Source organism: Phacochoerus africanus, chromosome 1, assembly GCF_016906955.1.
Source record: "Phacochoerus africanus isolate WHEZ1 chromosome 1, ROS_Pafr_v1, whole genome shotgun sequence".
NCBI classification, from domain to species: domain Eukaryota; kingdom Metazoa; phylum Chordata; class Mammalia; order Artiodactyla; family Suidae; genus Phacochoerus; species Phacochoerus africanus.
This window is the reverse complement of record NC_062544.1, coordinates 61093568-61112193: the sequence shown is the minus strand read 5'-3', so window position 1 is coordinate 61112193 and position 18626 is coordinate 61093568. Positions and strand designations below refer to the sequence as shown.

Sequence of the window (18626 nt, the reverse complement as noted above, 5' to 3'; positions counted from 1 at the left end):
TGTTGACTCATAAATTACTCTTTAATCCTCATAACCATCTTGAGAGATTGGTATTATTATTATTATTCCCACTTTTCAGATTAAAAAAAAAAAAAAAACCCTGAAACCTGAGGGAGTTCCTGTTGTGGCTCAGCGGATTAAAAATCTGGCATAGTGTCCGTGAGGATGTGGGTTCAATCCCTGGCCTTGCTCAGTGGGTTAAGCTGACCCAGCATTGCCACAAGCTGCAGCAAAGGTCACAGATGTGGCTCAGATCTGGTGTTGCTGTGGCTGTGGTACAGGCCTCAGCTGTTGCTCTGATTCAACCCCTAGCCTGGGAACTTCCATATGCCACAAGTGTGACCATAAAAAGATGAAAAAAAAAATTCCTGAGGCTTGGAGGATTGGAGTAAATTGTCTAAGGTCACTGAGCTAGGAAACAGAGGAAGCAGAAACTGAACCCTGGCATCCTAACTTGAGGAAAGGACTGAATCCCCATATTCTAGTTAAAATGAGCCTACACAGTTTGGAAAGTCCACCATCAGAACTTGGGTTTTTTTTGCTGTTGTTGTTATTGTTGTTGCTCTAATAGCAATACCAGCAACACTTCTCTAGAAAATATCTTTTTGGACAACATCAAATCTTGTGAAATGGGTGCCCATCATTACAAACGTATAGATTGCAAGTACGAACGTTCTCAATGTCTGCTGGCAGCAGCAGGCTGCCACACTGGGACTTTATGTCACTGTCCCCAACTTATCACAATGATCCAAGTTAGTGAATTTCATAATTATGGTGTGTTGCCAGATATAACAATGATACCACTTATTAAAGTTATGGCAGGCAAACACAGATGATTTTGAGGAAGATTTTGAAAACACTGGATGTAGTAGAACATTAACAACTGATTCCTGAGGCCATATTGCCACATGAAACATTTAAAAAAAGCATAATAGCAGGAAATATAACATTCTTGGATCAGGTTTTCAACAGTCATTAAAACAGTTTGGCATTTTCTCATGGACATCTGTTAGAATATTCTCACATAAGATGTTCTTCTATAATGTTGAATAAAATTGAGGGAGGAGTCACAAAATAAGAATTTCAAACAGTTTGGTCATCTAAGTTATTTTATTAAATAATATTTTATATTTTATTTATTGTCTTGGCCAAGTCGGTAATATTAGTTTAAAAATGCTTTCTGTGGAAAATGTGACACCTGGCTTTTAAAACCAGAAGAGCTAGTATTGCATTGTTTTTTAGAAAAACCTAGTTTGGTATACACAATTTTAAATTGTGGCATACTTTCCAGTAAAATAGCCTGTTATGAGATCAAGCACTATATACTTGCTACCAGGAATCAAACAATATTTGGCTTATGGCAAGAAAGTAGTCTTATATATATATATGTATATATATATATATATATATATTTTTTTTTTGTCCTTTTGCCATTTCTTGGGCCACTCCCATGGCATATGGAGGTTCCCAAGCTAGGGGTCAAATCAGAGCTGTAGCTGCCGGCCTACGCCAGAGCCACAGCAACGCGGGATCCAAGCCACATCTGCAACCTACACCACAGCTCACGGCAACGCTGGATCCTTAACCCACTGAGCAAGGGCAGGGATCGAATCCGCAACCTCATGGTTCCTAGTCGGATTCATTAACCACTGAGCCACAAAGGGAACTCCAAAAAAGTAATCGTATTTTTAAGGATGGTGGTATAGCCTGGGTTTCTCTGAAAGCAGAGCCTAAGACTAAGGCTTGCACGCAGGTAGTTTATTTGGGAAGTGGTTCTGGGGAAGGATGGAGAATGAAACAGAGAAGGAGGGAAAGTTCCTTTTGGGAACTTCTGATGAGACTTTTGAAATATATCTCAGACTCTTGCCTAGAACAGGAGTTGGCAAACTATGGCTTCTGCAGCAGATCTGGCTGGCCACCTAGTTTTGTAAATAAAGTTTTATTGGAACAAAGCCATACCATTCATTTATGTATTTTCCATGGCTGCCTTTAGGCTGTGATGGCAGAGTCTAGTAGTTTTGACAGGAACTGTATGGCCTAAAGAGCCTAAATTGTTTTCTATCTGGCTCTTTACAGAAAAAGTTTTCCTACTTTTGCCCTAGAGGATGAAGAAGAAAGTATTTATCCATTAGCTTTCCTCCCCAGTGGTCAAAGCCTGCCTGAGTGGAATAAACTCCCCCACCCTTCTGGGTAATGGTCACATAAGAAGCTGATTCCCATATGTTGGCATTAGAGAAGCCTCAGTGTGAGAAACAAAAGGTCCACCATATGGTTCAAGGTGAGTCACTATCATATTAAGGCCAGTGGCTGGAGGATGGTTGGAGTAAGAAGCTGGCTGAAAGAATATGAAGTGTGTACAAATGCTGCCTGATATTTAATAAATGGTGGGATAATGGTTTCCTCGTTCATTACAAATTATTTATTGAGCACCTATCATATGTCAGGCTCTGGGAGATGATGGTGAACAAAACTGACAAAATTTTCTGCCCTTATAAAGCTTGTAATCAGGTGTAGGAGACTGACAATAAATAATAAGTAGAATGTGTGGTGTGCTAGATAGCAGTAAGGCAAAGAGCTTTCCAGGCAAGAGCAATGGCCCTGAGACAGAAGAATGCTTGGTGTATCTGAGAAACACTGACGAATGCAGTGCGAGGCAGCTGGAGGAGATGGTGTAGGCCATGGTAAAGAGTAAAAGGACTTGGGCTTTCTCTAGCAGTGAGATGGGAGGCCAGCCATCAGAAGTTTAAATATAAGACAGTACGCTATAAACTCCTAGAAGAAAACATAGGGAAAAATTCCCTCACATAAATCATAGCAATGTTTCTTAGGTCAGACTCCCAAGGCAACAGAAATAAAAGCAAAAATAAATGGGATGTAATCAAACTTATAAGCTTTTGCACAGCAAAGGAAACCCTAAACAAAAAGACAACCTAAAGAATGAGAGAAAATATTTGTAAATGATGTGACCAACAAAGGATTAATAACTAAAAAATGCAATAAAAAAATGGGCAGTAGACCTAAATGGAAATTTTTCCAAAGAAGACATAAAGAAGGCACATTAAAACATGATCGACATTGCTAATTATCAGAGAGGTGAAAATCAAAACTAAAATGAGGTATCACCTCACAACAGTCAGAATGGCCATCATTTAAATGTCTACAAATAATAAATGCTGGAGGGGGTGTGGAGAAAAGGGAACTCTCCTTCACTGTTGATGGAAATGTAAACAGGTGCAGACACTGTGGAGAACAGCATGGGGATTCCTTAGAAAACTTAAAATAAGGGAGTTCCTGTTGTGGCGCAATGGAAATGAATCCGACTAGTACCATGAGGATGCAGGTTTGATCCCTGGCCTCGCTCAATGGGTTGGGGATCTGGATTTGCCGTGAGCTGTGATGTAAGTCACAGACGCAGCTTGGATCTCACATTGCTGTGGCTGTAGTGCAGGCCGGCAACTCTGCTCTGATTCTACCCCTAGCCTGGGAACTTCCATATGCTGCAGGTACACACTAAAAAGCAAACAAAACAAAATGAAAACAAACAAACAAACTTGAAACAGAGCTACCATATGATCCAACAATCCTACTCCTGGGCATAAATCCAGACAAAAGGCTAACTGAAAAGATACATGCACCCCAATGTTCATTGCAGCACTATTCACAATAGCCAAGATACAGAAGCAACCTAAATGTCCTTTGACAGATGAATGGATAAAGAAGATGTGGTTTTATATATACATATAAATACATAAGTATATATGTAAAATAAAATGCTGCTTAGCCATAAAAAAGAATGAAATAGTGCCATTTGCAGCAACATGGATAGATCTAGAGATTATCATACAAAGTGAAGTAAATCAGTCAATGACAAATATAACAATCATTTATATGTGGGATCTAAAATATGACACAAATGAACCTATTTACAAAACAGAAATAGACTCACAAACACAGAAAACAAACTTATGGTAATCAAACAGGAAAGAGGCAGTAGGGGGATAAACTAGGAGTTTGGGATTAACGATGGCTGATTCAGAGTGTTAGCAATGATATGGAGAGACATGGTCAAATTCTGAGTATATTTTGAAGATAAAGCTGGCAAGATTATCTGATGGATCTGATGAATTATGTGAGACAGAGAATGGGGTCCATGATGACACAAAGGATTTTAGCCTATGCTACTGGAAGGATAAAGTTCCCATTATTGAGATGGGAAGACTGAAGGAGTTGAAGGTTTGGGAGAAATACCAGAAGCTTGATTTGTGCCAACTAATTTGAGATGTATAGTCTCAAGTAAATGTAAGGTCAAACAAGTGGTTGTATACATGGTTTAGGAGTTTAGGAGAGAGGATGCACTAGCAACATAAATTTGGGAGTCATCAGCATATATATTATATTTAAAGGCATGAGACTAAGTAGGATAACGAAGGAAATAAATGGAAATATAAAAAAAGACATTCAAGGATTAAGCCTTGATGAAACACTGATCAATAACTTAATTATATGTTTATAAAGGCTAATTCAATTTGATGAAAGTCATCTTATGGGCAGCCTAATAGGGAATGCTGATTGGGAGAATACCTATTTCTTAAGAATCCATTAACTTTTATGTAGATTTAGATAGTACACACTAACCAGGTATTTGAACAAATTATTCTCTGGTTTTAGGCCTCTATACATGCATAAGGCTATGATCAGAATTTAGTTCTAACATTGCAAAATAATGAAAAGCTGGGATAAGTTATTAAATTTAGAAGACATTTCTTTGTAGAGGCTGCTTTGTGAATCACAAGGATACACATGTGAAAAAGACTATGTTTGGTGATGACACTGGGCGTATAAAGTGGCACAAATTCAGTAGGATTTAAGAGACTTCATGAAATTCCCTTCAGACCAATTTATGAAGAGTTGTCTTCCTATCATAGGCATAATTTGATCCTTTTGAAGATTAAGGCATTTTCTCATTTGGAAGGACATATTTTGGCTCAGCTCAACTACATTTTTAAAAGCAATACATAAGGTGATAAATGCTATTTTCATAATTTGAAATCTGAACTTTAGCATTTTAATTTAGTCCAGTTGGGTGTATATTTCAGTGTGACTTCTTCCATTTTTGGTTCTGTCTTCATCCTTTACAGTTTTTAAGGGACAATCCAGTAGTCCCTCCTTACTTGTGGTTTCAGCTACCCATGGTCAACCATAGTCAGAAAATATTAAATATAAAATTCCAAAAAATATACAATTCACAGGTTTTAAGTTGCATGCCATTTGGAGTAGCATGTTAAAAAATCTCACCCTGTCCTCTGCCTTCCCACCTAGGATGTGACTCATCCCTTTGTCCAGTAAGTCCTGCCCATTAGTCATGTGGTAGCCATCTCAGTTATCAGATCCACTGTCATGGTGTCACAGTACTTGTGTTCAAGTAACCCTAGTTTTGCTTAATAATGACCCCAAAGTGCAAGAGTGATGCTGGCAATTCAGATATGCCAAAGAGAAGACATAAAGTGCTTCCTTTAAGTGAAAAAGTACAAGTTCTTGATTTAATAAGGAAAGAAAAAAATTGCATGCTAATGTTGCTAAGATCTACAGTAAGAACAAATCTTCTATCCCTGAAATTATGAAGAATAAAAAGGAAATCTGTGCTAGTTTTGTTGTCCCATCTCAAACTGTGAAAGTTATGGCCACAGTGCATGAGAAGTACTTAGTTAACATGGAAAAGACATTAAAAATTAGTACAATAAGAAATTTTGAGAGAGAAAGATTGGAGTTCCTGCTGTGGCACAGTAGGTTAAGAATCTGACTACAGCAGCTCAGGTCACTGTGGAGGCGTCAGTTTGATCCCAGCCTCCATGCAATGGGATAAAGGATCCAGCATTGCCACAGCTACAGCATAGGTTGCAGCTGTGGCTGGCTCAGATTCAATTCCTCTTCCAGGAACTTTCATATTCTGTGGGTGTGGCCATTGAAAGAAAAAAAAAAGAGAGTGAGAGACCACATTTACACAACTTTGCTTATACTGTCACATTTTCCTATTTTATTATTAGTTACTTGTTAATCTTTTTTTTTTTTTTTGCATATATATTTTTCAAGGGCTGCAGCCTCCACGTAGAGGTTTCCAGGCTAGGGGTCCAATCGGAGCTACAGCTGCCAGCTTACGCCACAGCCACAGCAATGCCAAATCTGAGCCACATCTGTGATCTACACCACAGCTCACGGCAACGCCAGATCCTTAACTCACTGAGCGAGGCCAGGGGTCGAACCTGCCACTTCATGGTTCCTAGTCGGATTCGTTTCTGCTGTGCCACGATGGAAATTCCAGTTACTTGTTAATCTTTTAATGTGCCTATTTATAAATTAAAGTTTGCCACGGATGTGTATGTACAGGAAAAAAACAAAAAAAAAGAAGTACTGTACATAGGATTTGGTACTATCTGTGGTTTCAGGCATCCCCTGGGGTCTTGGGGCATATCTCCCATGGATAGGGGGAGGGGACTATAATCTAAAACTGCAGCCAACTTGTAATCAAAATGGCTTGATATTTTTTCTCAAGTATATTATCTGATTTTTCTCTACGGGTAATGGATGGATTTCAGATCCCTGCATTATTAGCGGCGGTCTGGTAGAGGGGATGGTGGGAATGCAGCAGAGCCAAGAGCTTGGAGGAAAAACTTGGTGTGATGCTGAAGAGTTTTTTACTCACAACAGTAAATCACACTGAAATATGCTTAAGAGTCAGAACGTGAGTTCAACTCCAAAGATGTTAATCAAGTAGGAAGTGGTCATCTTAAGGGCGAAACAATGCCAAGATAAACGCAGTCACATGAGAAATCAGGAAGTTTAAAGTTACAGCTGTGGTTATGTCAAAGAACGTTCATATTCTTAAAAATGCATACCAAGACATATAGGGGTAAAAGTGTGTGATGTACACAACTTATTCTCAAATGGTTCAAAAAATAATTTAATATATATATGCGAACATATATAGATAGATAGGGAGAAAGGGAGAGAGGGAGAAAGAAGGGAGAGAAACATGCAAATGATAAAGTTAATGGGGCCATTTGTTAACAATAAAGTGACATTTCTTGCAGCTTTTCTGAATGTTTGAAATTATTTCCACATTCAAAGGTGAAAAAAGTATATGAACACATGCACATATATAAGTGCAACCAAAGAGGGAAATGAACTGTGAAGGTCGATGCCTGAGCTATATTCCCCAATTTCATTCTTCCCCATGCTCAACCAACTCAAGAATATCTTTGGCATCTTTCAAAATGACCAAGCTCCTCAAGCGTCCTCTGATGTATTAAAGGATACAGCCTTCCTTTGTCACTCCCTGTTCCTTTCTCTATAGGCCATGACGCCTATGATCTCAGAGAAGACACATCTGGATGACAGAGGTCACCCCTCTGAGGCCACAGAACTCAGCTGCGGAATGTGCTCTTTGTCAAAGTTTTGCTGGGGGACTAGGTCCTAAGTGCTCACACCACCAAACTCCCAGGGTTCTGTTGTGGACCTTTCTGGCCTCACCCTGTGGTGTCTCTGCTAATGGCCCAGAGGGTGGGAGTGGCCCTTCTGCCTCCTCTCTTTAAGTAGCTGCTTCAAATGCTATGTGATGAGTCATCCTGCAGTTTTCTGACAGAGAAAATGTGTGTCAGATTTTAACTTCTCAGGGATTGGTTTCCTAGTACACAGATATTCAAACTATATTTGTTAGTTGACTCATGAATTTTCTTTTAAAGAGGCTGATGAAGTGTAAATATGTTTACATGAAATGTAATGACTTGTTCGAAAATTAGAGAATTCAATTCAAGAAAATAAGCGATGCCATGAAGGCAGTGTGGAACAGGTCGAGGGCACTCAGCAGGCAGACTGCAGGGCCTGTCACACTGCAACATGCTACAGCTCCTGAGGGTGTCTTGCTGAAACGCAGCTTCCAATTAGAAGTCTGAGTGGGCCATATGACCCAGCAACCTTGGGCATATATCCGGACAAAACTTTCTTTGAAAAAGACACATGCACCTGCATGTTCATTGCAGCACTATTCACAATAGCCAAGACATGAAAACAACCAAAATGTTGATTGACAGCTGAATGGATTAAGAAGATGTGAGATATATACACAGATACACACACACACACACACACACACACACACACACACACACACACACACACTATGGAATACTACTCAGCCATAAAAAAGAACAAAATAATGCCATTTGCAGCAACGTGGATGGAACTAGAGACTCTCATACTGAGTGAAATATGTCAGAAAGAGAAAGACAAATATCATATGATTTCACTTATATCTGGAATCTAGTATATGGCACAAATGAGCTTTTCCATAGAAAAGAAACTCATGGACTTGGAGAACAGTCTTGTGGTTGATAAGGGTGAGGGAGAAGGGGAGGGAGTAGGATAGACTGGGAATTGGGGTTAATAGATGCAAACTACTGCATTTGGAATGGATAAGCAATGAGATCCTGCTGTATAGCACCGGGAATTATATCTAGTCACTTGTGATGGAACATGATAGAGGATGATGTGAGGAAAAGAATATATATATATATATATATATATATATATATATATATATTCTGTACAGTAGAAATGGACAGAACACTGTAAACCAACTATAAGGAAAAAATAAAAATCTTAAAAAAAAAAAAAAAGAAAGAAGTCTGAGTGGAGCCTGAGCTTCTGTGTTTCGAACCAGCTCCCAGGTGATGCTAGTTTGTGGACATTAAGTAGTGGGCTAACATGAGGACCCAGAGGATGGAGGGCTTATGGTGGCCTGGAAAGCTTTAGCGAGAAGAGAGCACTTCAGGTGCAGAGACTGAGCAAAGGCACTGGGGTGGAAATGAGCTTAACTTGTTAGAAGCTACAGAGAAATCATAAAGGAGATCTCTCTCCTAAATAGTTTTTGGCTCCTTCTTTTTTTTTTTTTATTTTTCTCAGATCCCACTAGATAACTAATTGCTGGGGCGGGGGAGGGTTTAAATTCAGTATGTTCAAGGTAAATTAGAGAAGTGATCAATATTTGGTTTTGTGAAACTAAACTCAAATCAGAAAGATTGACTATCTATAGATTCAGGTAGGAAAAGAAAGGTCTGGGATCCTTCATGACTATACACTTAATAGGAATTGGCAATGCAGAGTTATGGTTGCTTATTTTAAAAATAATAAAGTTTGTCACTTATATATATAGCAAACAATTTGTAAAGTGTTCTCATAGCTCTTTAACTGCTATTGGCATCTGGGACCTTCAAGGAAACACAGTAGTAACTCCTTAGTTACAGCTGTAAAAAACTTTACCTTGTGGTTTTCTGTTTCCAATTTCCCCAACCTTATCTACTAATCAGAAAGTAGGGCAAAAGAGATTTTTAGGCAGTTTTCCTATGAGATGATAGGGGCTCTTCACTGGCTCTCCCCAAAGACATTTCTCTCATTCTTTCTCTCTCTTCTCTTTCTTGGCCTCTCACAGTTTTTCTCCCATAAGCTTGGTGCTCCCTTGGGCCTCTTGGGAACACAGGCACAACATGATCAGCCTTTTGCTGAGGTGGAAGGCCCTTTTAGGTACCTTCATGTATGGAAGCCCTAGTTCCCAGTACCTCAGAATATGGCTTTATTTAGAGATGGGCTTCAAACTAGTGATTCATTGTTAAATGATGTTAGTAGGCTGGGCCCTATTATAACTGGTGTCCATATAAAAACAGAAAATTTGAACATAGCTACAGAGGGAAGATGATGTGAAGATATAGGGAGATGATGGCTCTTTACAAGCCAAGGAAGGGGGCCTCCTAATTCTGCCTTTACCTTGATCTTGGACTTCTAGCCTCTAGAACTGTGAGAAAATAAATTTCTGTTCTTTAAGCCACCCATTCTATGGTAGTTTGTGATGAAAGCCCTAGCAAACTAATAAAGCATCATTTCCCCTTCTTTCCTCCCCTTAAGCTGTCAATGAAATCAAGATATGGAACATCTGCCATAAGCAAGATACTGTGCTGGACACAGAGGGAGATAGAAAGACATATAAGATAAAGAGAAATATCAGACATGGATTTGTTCATAATCCATTCCAGTGAGGGACATAAGCCACACATACATTTTAATATAAATATCTTTCTAATAGCTAACAGTATATAGCCATATTTTCTCAATTCATTTATTCACTCATCCATTTAACAAATATTTAATGAGTACCAACTTAATTCTAGAGAGGGGATATATAGCTATTTATCATTTGGTGTTTCTGCTCACCCAGTAAAGGACTCCTACTCCAGACAACTTTATCACTGTCTAGCTATGTGACCTTGCCTAAGCCAGAAAACCGCTTGTTTTTTCCTCCCATCCATAAAATCAGGCACTGTACAGAGTAACAGAATGAAGTTAATTTAGGTTTTGGGTCTATACAAGTTTTTGAGAATGATAGAAACTGACCTATGTGTTTGTGGTGACAATCTGCATATGTAGGCTATACATTACCTAATCCTACCATCTTTAAGATGCCTTAAAAAACTGGAGTAGTTCTTAATTTCTGACTGCTCCATCCATAGGCCACATTCCATTATAGTTCCAATTCCTTTCCTTTTTTCTTCCCATGCTCACAGATTGCCTTGTTAAGGCAATGCGTTACCTTATGCATGCATTAGCAATGGCCCTTCAGGAAGCTGTTTCAACAGACTCAATAATGGGCAGCCAACTGTCCCTCATCTCTTCCTTTACTTCCTATTTTAGGGAGACAAGCTGAATGCTGCCCACAGGGTGAGGCAGAAAGAGCACCAGTGCCACCCCCTGGATACAGGGAGAATGAGGCACCACATAGAAAAGAAAGGTCACTACGCATCCAAGGATGAGCAAGCTCTCCTGCTTGCTTCTTTGCCATTTTGTTTTATTTCCTTTATAATTTCTTTGTCTGTTTTTCTTCATTTGCTTTCACCTATCCTACAGAGATGGTTAATGCTTCCCCTGTTTCACCCATTACCCCTGGTTTAGGAAAAGATCTAGAGAATGAGGCCCACCTTAAACTAGATGAGGAAGAACAGAATAAGGCTACTCTTTCTTTGGCAAACTCATTCAACAGGCTTTATGCCTATGTACAGATTTATATGTTCTAAATAGAGAGGAAAAGCCTCCTTGTGAGGCTCTTCGTCATGCTGCCCGAGGTTTAATTAAGCTCTATCAGATCATTTGCCCTGGAATGAAGCAGATAGATTCAGCAATTTCCTTATTCTGAGAGGAAAGACAACATGCAGCTCAGGTCTTGTCTGCCTTGTGACATGGGAGTTGGGCAGTTCTCCATCAGACAAGGTGCCATTCTGTGTGATGTGGTTCTATAGACTAACTGGGGATTTAGGGCATTCCTTAGAGTGCAAAATGGGAGAGAGACAAAACAAAACAAAACAAAAGCAACAACAACAACAAAAGACCACCTTTCTCAAGTAGACCTTCTTGGCTTTCCTAGAGACTTCTGCCAGATAGTTCAAGTGGTTATCCAGGTCATTACAGATCATCTACCAAGAGCCAGGCACTGTTTTCAGCAACAGTTTAGAAGCAAAAGAGAAGGAACCAACTCACTTTTCTAAATCAAGGTTATTTTTTATTTTTGCAATTTAGATAATCATTTCTGATGCTGAATATCATTTTTAGTGACCTTTTTTAGGCATCCAGGGACCCCAAGGGTGGCCTGGAGATAACTCAGAGGTTAGAAGTTGTGACAGATGTAGGGTGGACAAGTTTGAGCATGGGGGTCTTACCTATCAATTAGAGGAGCTTTACTTCTATTGGCTTTCTACATTGATATTTTGAAACATATTTATTTTCAAGACAAATTTTCTAAGGGTTATCAAAAGACTAACTATAGAAAATTATGCCTGTTAGAATCAATCCCAAGAATGATGTGTGATTGGGAGTCCTGCTGTGGTGCACTGGGTTAAGAATCTGACTACAGAAGCCTGGGTCGCTGTAGAGGTGTGGGTTTAATCTTTGGCCTGCCCCAGTGGGTTAAAGGATCTGGCATTGCTGCAGCTGTGGCTTGAATTCAGTACCTGGCTGGTCCTGGGAACTTCCATGTGCTGTGGATGCAGCACCAAAGGAAAAAAAAGATTAAAAAAAAAAAGGTAAAAAGAAAGTTGTGTGATTGGTCTAATGCTTCAAGCTTTGACAAACCATAGTGATCCATTTTTACCACTGGTCAGTGGTTCATGTACTTGAGTCCTGAATGCCCTAAATATTTTGAGTTTTTATTGGGATGTTTTTGTTTTTATTTTATTTTCTATGCTTTTTTTTTTTTTTTTTTTTAATTCCAGATTGGATTAAGGGTTAACTTCTGTTAGGTTTAAGGTACTTAGATGGAATTTAGTTGTCGCTTCTCTGGAGAAATTATAGCAACATTTGAAATTCAGTACTCTCTTTAACACTCATGTTTCGAAACTTAAAAATAAAAAAAATGAATAAGTAAGCTCTAAATATTTTGATTTTGTCATAGACTCTCCCTTCTGAACCCCTCCTAACACCTACTACAAGATTAGTACTGAGTAGATGGTTAGTAAATACTTACTGGGTTGAGCTGAAATTTTTAGACTCTAAAATTGAAGAACGCTGAACCGAAGACTTCTGAAATAATACTATATAAGCCAGAAATATCCACTTTCATAAACCTGTCTAAAGCCTTCCTGATTGTGGGAGGGAGATGGTAGAATTGTGGGGGATCTATGCCTGCCTCCCTCCCTTCCTTCCTTTCTCTCTTTTCTCTGTTATTCCGTCATGCTTAGAAACCAACGAGCTTTTAGATAAAGAAAATCAGGAAGGAAAGATGTGTTTTACCATATATAAAACTTTATTATAAAAATCTAATACCTGTCAGTGTTGTACTGTCAGAAGAGAGAAATAGATCATTTGGACAGAAGAGAGCCACCAAAAAAGACCCACATAAAGGGACTTCATTTATTCAAAAGACTACACTGCAGAGCACTGAGGAAGGCATACTCTTCACTAACAGTGCTGAGACAAATGGAAGTTAATGTGGAAAAGAAAGAAAATTGATTCTATACTATACTATACACAAAACCCAATGCAGGTGAATTGTAGACATAAATGTGGAAAGCAAAACAATAAAAATTTTAGAAATTAATGTCAGAGAATATTTTCACTGCATTAGAGTAGTAAGAGATTTCTTAAAGAGGATGCAAAAAGCACTAATCATGAAGGGAAGAAGTGCTAAATGTGAGTATGTTAAAATAAAAAACTTCTGCTTGCCAAAGAGCTTTAGTAAGGGCATGAAAAGAGTGGCAAAAATATTTTCATCATATATAATCAATGAATATTATTCCAGGGTACGCAACACCACAAATATTAAAAACAAAACAAACAAACAAACAAAAAACACTAGGCAAGAGATTTGAATATGAATAGGTGCATCACAAAAAGAAAGCCAAATAACTAATAAACATATGAAAAGTTGTTCTGTCTCACTAGTAACCAGGTAAATGCTAATCAAAATTATCATGAGGAGTTCCCGTCGTGGCGCAGTGGTTAACGAATCCGACTAGGAACCATGAGGTTGCGGGTTCGATCCCTGGCCTTGCTCAGTGGGTTAACGATCCGGCGTTGCCGTGAGCTGTGGTGTAGGTTGCAGACGCAGCTCAGATCCTGCATTGCTGTGGCTCTGGTGTAGGCTGGTGGCTACAGCTCCGTTTTGACCCCTAGCCTGGGAACCTCCATATGCCGTGGAAGCGGCCCAAAGAAATAGCAAAAAAAAAAAAAAATTATCATGAGATATACACAAATCAGACTGGTAAATTTTTTTTTTGTTGTCTTTTTAGGGCCATACCTATGGCAAACGGAGGTTCCCAGGCTAGGGGTCGAATCAGAGCTGTGGCCCTGGCCTATGCCACAGCCACAGCAACCAAAGGATCCAAGCGGTGTCTGCAACCTACACCATGGCAACGCCTGATCCTTAACCCACTGAGCGAGGCCTGGGATTGAATCTGTGTCCTCATGGCTACTAGTCAGATTTGCTTCCACTGAGCCTCTATGGGAACTCCCAGACTGGCAAAATTTTAAAACCCCATCAATGCCACATTTGGTGAGGGTGTAGATCAATGGAAAATCTCATATACAACTGGTCAGAATGCAAACTGGTAAAACCAATTTGGAAGGCTCTATGCATTATGTACTAAAGTTGAAGATACACACACACATGATGATCCTAGGAGCAAAACTGCTGGGTCATAAAGTATAGGTTCATTTTCAACAGCAATGGATGTATTTCTGCTGAAGACCCACATAAAAAGAATTAATTTATGCAAAAGATAGCACTGCAGAGCACTGGGAAGGCAGAGTCTTTTCACTAACTGTGCTGAGACAAGTTAAAGTGGAAAAGAAAGAAATTTGATTCTATACCATACCACTGGGATGAATGAAAATAAAAGGCCCAGCCTTTATTCACAATAGCCCTAATTTAGAACTGACAATGTTTCATTTCTTGATCTAGTTGGTAGTTACATACGTGTCTGCTTATAACAATTTATTAAGCTGTACATTTATGTTTTATCCATATTTATGTATCTATAGTATTTTTCACAAGATCAAAAAATAAAATCACTAAACAGTAACAGTTCCAACATCCAGTTTATACTGCCATATACATATGCACAAAGATATAAAATACCTTGTGAAATGCCCTGCTTAAGTCCTGCTTATATTTTTACACATTACCCTGATCTTAGTAATTTTACCAAAAATGGAAATAATTCTTTCCTCAACAAGAATTTTTTTTTTGGGGGGGGGCCACACCCGCAGCAAATGGAGGTTTCCAGGCTAGGGGTCTAATCAGAGCTACAGCAGCCGGCCTTCGCCACAGCCACAGCAACTAGAGATCCGAGCAGCATCTGGGACCTACATCACAGCTCATGGCAATGCAGGATCCTTAACCCACTGAGTGAGGCCAGGGATTGAACTTGCAACCTCATGGTACCTAGTTAAATTTGTTTCCGCTCACCATGATGGGAGCTCCAAGAATTACTCTTAATGAACCACAGAATAGGTCCATGGGAGGCGGTGTATTGTAACATAAAGAAGAGGAAAACAGGAGTCAAAAAGCTTAATGACCTTGGCAAATCAATTGACTACCTCCCTCTTCTTTTCAGAGACCTTGAAATAGATGATCACTTATATCTTCTCTGGCTCTAAACTTTTTAAGATTCAGAAATTCTATGAATGAAGAATCTGCAGACTACTGTGAATTTCTGTTCTAAAAGGTCTCCATCATAGTCAAGTAGTAAGCAACTGATATAATACAAAAGGGCATCTCAGAGCATACAATTCCAAACTACAGTCAGTGATAATTAGTTTAAAATTAGAAAATTTATGGCTAGAACATCTAAAATCTTTAAACGAAGTTTGTTGAGCACTGTGAATGTACAGTTCCTTCTGGTATTAAAAGATGGCTTACAGGGAGTTCCCGTTATGGTTCAGCAGTAACAACCCGATTAGTACACATGAGGATGCAGGTTCGATCCCTGGCCTTGCTCAGTGGGTTGAGGAACTGGCGTTGTGGTGAGCTGTGGTGTAGATTGCAGATGTGGCTTGGATCTGGGGTTGGTGTGGCTGTGGTATAGGCCAGCAGCTGCAGCTCCAATCCAACCCCTAGCCTGGGAACTTTCATAGGTGCAGGTGCGGCCATAAGAAAACAAAACAAAAAAAAGGTGGTTTACAATCACAGAGCTAGTCTAGAGAACTAGTCTAAAAGGCATTCTCCTTTTGATTGAGAGCCTCTTAGTACAGTTACTTCTGGAAGCAAGTTGTAGGCACTGAGGTCTATCAACCTATTCTTGGGTCTTGATTCCTAGAAATATTACCTAATGGTCATTATTCATTCACTCATTCAATCTAGGAGTGCCTATCTAACTCCTACATGTTGACTCTGTGGAGAATTCAAAGATGGAGGAAATATCATCCTGCCCTCAAGTTACTCACAATTTGCCTATTATTTTGGAAAAATGTTTCTAATTTTGACTGGGACTTGAAAATATGTTGACAGATTTATTAATTGATATAACAGGAGAATATTTATCATCTGAAAGTGGATAGAGTTATCTGAACACTTCGAAAATAAAGTAGCAACAATTATCAAGCATATCCTGCATTAGAAAGTGGTTCTAGGGGTTCCCGTCATGGCGCAGCAGAAACAAATCTGACTAGGAACCACGAGGTTGAGGGTTTGATCCCTGGCCTTGCTCAGTGGGTTAAGGATCTGTTGTTGCCATGAGCTGTGGTATAGGTCACAGATGTGGCTTGGATCTGGCATTGCTGGGGCTGTAGTATAGGCCAGCAGCTGCAGCTCTTATTGGACCCCTAGCCTGGGAACCCCCATGTGCTGTAGGTGTGGCCCTAAAAAAGACAAAAAGACAAAAAAAGAAAGCGGTTCTACTAGTGTCAGAAAATTCTTTGGTTATAATGTTATGATAGAAAAAGTGAATAAAAATTGACCTTGGAATAGAACATGATGGAAGATAGTATGAGAAAAAGAATGTGTATATATATATATATATATATATATGTATGTATGTATGTATGACTGTGTCATTAAACTGTACAGCAGAAATTGACACAACACTGTAAATCAACTATATTTTAATAAAAAAACTGAGTATGCAGCATAATCTCAACTATGGAACACAACAAAAGAAAAGCACATTTAAATGTGAATGGTGGCTATTTCTGGGATTAAATGTACTTCCATTAAGATTGTATTTCAGAAAACATATGTATTTATTAAAAAATATACCAATAAGGTAATTAGTGTAAAACTTTTCATAAATAGTATAAACAACAACAATAACAACAAAACCAAGTCATTATTTACTTATAATTAATTTTGCTGAGCTGGAGCCCAGAAGAACAGGAATTCACAGCAGTTAGAATCACAGGGCCATACTACAGTTTATTTTTAAGCAATCTGCAGCAGAGAGACTGGAATATCAGAGAATAGATGGAGAGGAAATGCGACCTTATGTTTGGGGAAGGCTTTTGCTGAAAACAACTTGCCAATTTTTCCAGTAATAATATTGTGTTGCCTGATAATCATAGTGTGTCTGCCAACGGCATTGTTCTCCAGTGACAGTAAGAGATAAAAAGGAGACAGATATGTGACACAGAGAAATGTGGGGAAACATTTTCCCTGGCAACAGGAAGAACAGGGAATCTTAATCTTACCTCCCTGAGTCCTGAGAGTCTTCCTCATGTCTCTGCAGAGTACCAGGGTTTTAATTTAATTTAATTTTTAACTTTACAGGTGTTTTGATTAGCCTTATTTATTTTATAGTTTTACTGAAGTTTAATTCATATACAACAAAATACACAGTTCTTAGGTATTTGGTTTGATAAGTTTTAACAAGTGTAATGAGGTATAGAACAAGAAAGATCCCTTGGGTCCCCTTACCCATCAGTTCCCCAGCCCCCTCCTCAATCACTTTCTTTTTTTTTTTCCCTCATTTTCTGATTGCTGTCACCACAGATTAGGTTTATCAATTAATTATTTTTTACCAAATTTAAAACTAATTAATTAGTTTTACCAAAATATACCATAGGTAGTGTAAAATTTTTCAAAAACAGTGTAAACAACAACAACAATAACAAAACAACAAAACCAAGTCAGTATTTACTGACGTACTAAAGTATTTACTGCTTTTGGATCTTAAAAATTCTTGCTCAAACAAGAATCCCAAATATTATCAATCAGGCTCTGCATACAAACATGTAAATATCTCACTACTATAGCAACCAAAATTAGCTAAGAGCCGCTTTTTTACTTTTTACTCAGTTTTCCTAGATGGGAACTTCTGACTCTCAAGCTTTCACCACTTTTAGGATGGGGAACACTGACCATCAAATCAGAAGACTTGGATTCCATTCTATGAAATCTACTAACCCCAGTTTTATAGTCTTGTTTATTATTTGCTTCATCTCTGCTCTCTCTAGTTCTTTATTCTTTAAAATAAGTGTAACTCCAATAGCCCCTATATACATAAATAGTAGGGTTAAGGATTTCTTTCAAGGCCCCTTTGCCTCTGATGTATGTAGGAGTGGTGAGCACGTTTGGTCAAGGCCCACTCCTGCATTGGCCCATGCTTGCCCATGCATTGCTGTGGTCACCTGACTCCTAACAGTCACCCCCAAGGTTGCTGTTCTACTTCCTAATGGTCACCTACTGCACCTGATAAGCAGCTTCTCTGGGATACTGCCACAACCCTGTGCCATTTCACCTCAAGTGTAAAGCCAGTACTTTTAACTCCTCCAAAGAACAGCCAAGACAAGGCTGCAATATTTAACAGAATTGTACTGAGATAACAAAAGTTCAACATAGATTACCTTAGAATCAGGACAGACCCAGTTTCTGTGGGAATGAAACTGATACAATTTGGGGGCTGTCTGTAAGAAAAATAATACAAAAATATTTTACTTTGCAAGTTTTAAAAACATGACCATGTATGCACATTGCTAGAGCTTCCTTCCCCTAAGACCTCTGAAGGGGCCCTGCAAAAGATAATTAAGCTTCATTGGCTTCATGGTGAATTCTTAGCTTATAACTGCTCCCATAAGAACCCACATCCAAACTCTGACTA

General features: G+C 38.9%; 1 long non-coding RNA gene across 1 annotated transcript in view; it reads right to left on the bottom strand.

Annotated features, from left to right (window-relative positions):
• LOC125119908 (uncharacterized) overlaps positions 1-18416 on the bottom strand; it is a 109991-nt gene extending 91575 nt beyond the window's left edge. The window contains exon 1 of the long non-coding RNA XR_007133210.1: positions 18373-18416. This is a non-coding gene — a long non-coding RNA (uncharacterized LOC125119908). The remainder of the gene's footprint in view (positions 1-18372) is intronic.
• Positions 18417-18626: the final 210 nt, after the last annotated feature.